Below are 4,985 nucleotides of genomic sequence, written 5' to 3'. Positions count from 1 at the left end.
GATGCAAAATGCGCAGCCGCCTTCCCCGCTATGCTAATAGCGTTTCTTCTCAGAAGCTGCACACTGCGCGCGTCGGTTTAAGTAGTAACCAGCACCGCGCTGTATGCAGCTTCTGACAGCGTGGGAGACGGGAGGCCGCGCTTGTCGGTGGATCCAGGAATCAGGTGAGTATTAAAAACAAAAAATTGTTTCTTTTAGAGCTGCAACCATTATTCGATTACGTCGATTAAAATCGACGATGGAAAGCGTTTTCCATCGTCGATTCGTCGGCTAACATGTAAATTTCCCGCTCGCCGCTATCCGCCGCTCACGCCACGCCCACCGCACACGCCGGTAAACCCGCCCACGCTGAGGACATGCATCTGGCCCTCTCCTCCCGGTGAGCTTCCCGACTCGCTGCTGACCGATGACAATCAAGGTAAGTCACTCGAGATCCCTTTTTAATGTTTCCTGGTTTTTTTTTTTTTTTTAAGCAGCACACTGTAGAACATTAGCAGCTATAGAGGAACAACAAATCCCAGCAATAGTACATTATACAGGATGTTGCTGGGATTTGTTGTTCCTCTATAACTGGTCAGTGGTATTCTGCATTGCGCCGTATAATCATTATACAGCACACTGCAGAATTCCACCAGCTATAGAGGACTACAAATCCCAGCAGTAGTACATTATAGTATAATGTACTATTGCTGCGATTTGCTGTATTCCTCTATAGCTGCGATAATACATTACACAGCCTGTGTATACACCCCGTATAATGTACTATTGCTGGGATTTGTAGTCCTCTGTAGCTGGTGGAGTTCTGCAGTGTGCTGTATAATGTACTATATTCCACACCAAACTTTTTTTTTTTTACTTCCACCGCTCCAAACTTGCTCCCGTGATGGACTACAATCTCGATATAAGCTAGTAGTCCATCACTGGAGCCATTTTAAAAAAGAAAATCTGATTAATCGATTAATCGAGGTTGGTTCCTGTGCTCAGCTGATCCAGATTCTGTCTTAGTAAATTCCCCCCATAGTGTGTAAGGAGTTCCTGATATTTCTTTATAAAAACCTGAAAGAGGTTCCGGTCCTCCCCTCCCCCACCACAGGAAATACTTTTTATTTCTCTCTGTGACCCTGTTAGGGTTGCCACCTGTCCAGGATTCACCCGGACAGTCCAGTTTTTGAGTCCTGTGGATTTTTTGACAGGCGTCTGGAAGATGGAAGAGGAGATGTGCGGGCCCGCGGCTCATAGGAAGGCCGCCAAGGTCCCCAGCAAGCACGAGACCTCGGCAGCCGTCCTGCGAGCCACAGACGCATGTAAACAAGGGCCGGCCTGCACATCTCCTCCTATGTCTTCCTGACACCCACGCTGCCCGCCTCCAGACCCCTGGTGAGACCTCACACAGTCACTTGAAAGCCCACATAGCCCACCTCAGAGCCCGCACAGCTCACCTTGGAGCCTCCATAGCCCATCTGAGAGCCTGCACAGCCTCCTCGGAGCCTGCACAGCCCACCTTAGAGCCCACACAGCCCACCTTGGAGCCTCCATAGCCCATCTGAGAGCTCGCAGAGTCCACCTTAGAGCCTTCGGAGTCCACCTAAGAGCCAGCACAGCCCTGGGGAGAGCCTAGTCCCTGTTGTAGATTTTCCTTCATTTCCTGTCCTGTAAAATGTTTGTCACCAGGACAGGAAGTGAGGGGAAATCTCTCTATTGGGGTCCCCGGATAGCAGCAAAACCTGACAGGGGTTCCACATCCACAGCTGAAAAATATTGATACACCTTATGGGTGCAGGCTCCAGGACTGTCATCCCGATCCTGACTACACTAGTGTGTCCCTGACCTAGAACAAGCATGCAGCCAGTGAAGTCTGAATCATCTGATCTCCTGCATGCTTGTTCCTGGTCAATGACACACGAGGTGGTGAAGTTGAAGATGACATCCCCGGAGCCTGCAGATTTATACATGAGTAATGTAATTTCCTGTCCACTGCTCCTTCCTATTGGCCGAGTATTTCACCAATCAGATTCTCCCCCCCTGTGATGTCACCAGTCTCCGGGGAGATCTCTCACCTCTGATTCCCCCTAGATATCTTTATAGAACCTTTCCATACACCTAACTGAATGGCCGACCTGCAGGCTGCATACAAGTGATCTCGAGGACATCGCCGAGATCACTTGTAGAAAACAAGTGGCGGCTTCCCCGCTCTACATTTAGCTCTGCTTGCCCAAAGCCGGGATACATGTAGAAAACAACTCCCCGCCCGGCACACAGAGCTGCATGTCCCGGCCATCGGGAGATAGGAATTCCACACCCCTGCTGCCCCTCTACTCCCTGCTGCCCCGAGGCCGGGCGCTCGGTTGACCTTGTGGGAAATCCGGCCCTGGTTCCGGGACGGAATTAGTGTAGCCTGGCCGTAGGTGTGGACTGCGAGATACGTACTTGCCCAGCTTGTCCGAATCGGTGTAGTTCACATACCGCGTTTCCCCGAAAGTAAGACCTAGCGCTGTCTTCAGGGATTTCTGTAATATAAGACCTACCCCGAAAATAAGACCTAGTTCGGTGGTAGGTCTTATATTACAGAAATCCGCTAGGTCTTACTTTCGGGGTAGCTGCACATGAACTGAATTTTGAATGTAAAGATATTCTTATTTTATCTGCGAAGTCGCCGAGATCACTTGTATGCAGCATGCAGGTCTGCCATTCTCCATGGGGGGGGGCGCATTGAGGAACCTGGCCTTGGGGCAGCAGAGAGAGTAAATCCAGCCCTGGGTACCCACAATGAGCTGGGGAGGATTGGGGAGCAGAGAGAGGGGTGTTCAGGACTACAAGGAGCCCCCTTCTCTACACCCAGATATGGAGATAATGGTCAGGAATCCTCCCACGTATTATCTGTGTCCTCTGTATAAGGATTCCTATGAGTACGAGTCTCAGCCTCGCCCTGTGTAGGAATGTACAGAACCAGGTCACACTGGTTAATGAGTGTCAGAGACGAACTTTCTCTTCTGCTGTCAGCGATGGCGTCTGCTGATCTGGGAGCTGAGCTGGAATGTTCCGTCTGTCTGAACATTTATACAGATCCTGTAAACCTGAAATGTGGACACAACTTCTGCCGGGAATGTATTGGTCATGTGCTGGATACACAGAGGGGGTCTGGAGGATATTCCTGTCCAGAGTGCAGAGAGAAGTTTCAGGAGCGGCCTGCACTGCAGAGGAACATAACACTGCGTAACATAGTGGAGAATTTCCTGTCTGCTCGGCCAGATCAGGAGGAGTCCGGGGTCCTCTGTACTTATTGTATTCACGCTCCTGTACCTGCTGTGAAGTCCTGTCTGCATTGTGAAGCTTCTCTGTGTGACAACCACCTGAGAGTCCACAGCAAGTCACCAGAACACGTCTTATGTGACCCCACCACTTCCCCCGGAGAACAGGAAATGTTCCGTCCATAAGGAACTACTGAAGTATTACTGCACTGAGGACTCTGCCTGTATCTGTGTGTCCTGCAGTTTGGCCGGAGAACATCGGGGACATCAGGTGGAGACTCTGGATGAGGCCTCTGAGAAGAAGAAGATGACACTGACAAATGTTCTCCAGAAACTGATGGCAGAGAGAGAGGAGACGGAGAGAAGAGTCCAGAGTCTGGAGGAACACAGGAGGAAAGTACAGGGAAAAGCAGCCGGTGACACAGAGAGAGTCTCTGCCCTGTTCAGAGAGCTCAGGAGACGTATGGAGGACCTGGAGAAGAGAATCCTGAGTGAGATCTCCGGGAGGGCAGAGCGGATCTCCATCTCTGTGGTGGAGATGATCCGGGAGCTGGAAATAAAGAAGGACGAGCTGTCCAGGAAGATGCGTGACATAGAGGAGCTGTGTAACATGACGGATCCACTGACTGTCTTACAGGAATCAGACACAGGTGACTTGTGTGATACTGAGGATGGAGATGATGAGGACAGAGAGAGACATGATAGACTCCTCCATGATGGAGGGGGTCTGGATGTGGCTGGAATCTCACACACATTACACACGGGGTTATCTGATATAATGTCTGAGGTAAATGTATTCTTCTATATACAGGAAGCTGAAGACATATTACTGGATGTGAGCACAGCTAGTAATCATCTACAGATATCACATGACAGGAAAACTGCATCCAGGTCAGATGAGAGTCAGAATCGTCCAGAAACTCCAGAGAGATTTGAGCTTTCTCAGGTGTTGAGCAGTCGGAGTTTCTCCTCAGGGCGACATTACTGGGAAGTGGATGTCGGGGGGGCACAGTGGTGGTTGGTTGGGATATTGTACCCCAGTATAGAGAGGAGAGGAGATCAGTCAGTGATTGGATGGAATAAGAAGTCCTGGAGTTTGGAGGGGAAAGGTAAACAGTACTCAGCGACACATGACAGTAAAAGGATCCGATTACCCGGCAATGTCTCCAGTAACAGAGTCAGGATAGGTCTGGATTATGAGGCAGGGCAGATCTCCTTTTATGATCTGTGTGACCCGATCCGACACCTCCACACCTTCACCACCACCTTCACTGAGCCCCTCCATGCCGGGTTAGGTGTATGGAGAGGTTCTATAAAGATATCTGGTGGGAATCAGAGGTGAGAGATCTGCCCGGAGACTGGTGACATCACAGGGGGAGAATCTGATTGGTGAAATACTCGGCCAATAGGAAGGAGCAGTGGACAGGAAATTACATTACTCATGTATAAATCTGCAGGCTCCGGGGATGTCATCTTCATACTCAACGTGTGTCATTGACCAGGAACAAGCATGCAGGAGATCAGATGATTCAGACTTCACTGGCTGCATGCTTGTTCTAGGTCAGGGACACACTAGTGTAGTCAGGATCGGGATGACAGTCCTGGAGCCTGCACCCATAAGGTGTATCTATATTTTTCAGTTCTGGATGGAATGGGGGGAGGATTGATCCCCTGTCAGGTTTTTACTGCTATCTAGGGCCCCAATAGAAACATTTCCCTCACTTCCTGTCCTGGTGA

General features: G+C 50.1%; 1 pseudogene; it reads left to right on the top strand.

The window, feature by feature from the left end:
* The first annotated feature begins 3,002 nt into the window (after positions 1-3,002).
* On the top strand, positions 3,003-4,590 carry LOC108801028 (annotated as a pseudogene).
* The last annotated feature ends 395 nt before the right edge of the window (positions 4,591-4,985 follow it).

This window comes from Nanorana parkeri, unplaced genomic scaffold (assembly GCF_000935625.1).
Source record: "Nanorana parkeri isolate BGI_ZX_2015 unplaced genomic scaffold, ASM93562v1 scaffold2200, whole genome shotgun sequence".
In the NCBI taxonomy this organism is placed as follows: domain Eukaryota; kingdom Metazoa; phylum Chordata; class Amphibia; order Anura; family Dicroglossidae; genus Nanorana; species Nanorana parkeri.
Note: the sequence above shows the minus strand (reverse complement) of the source record. Positions and strands in the feature narration are given on the sequence as shown.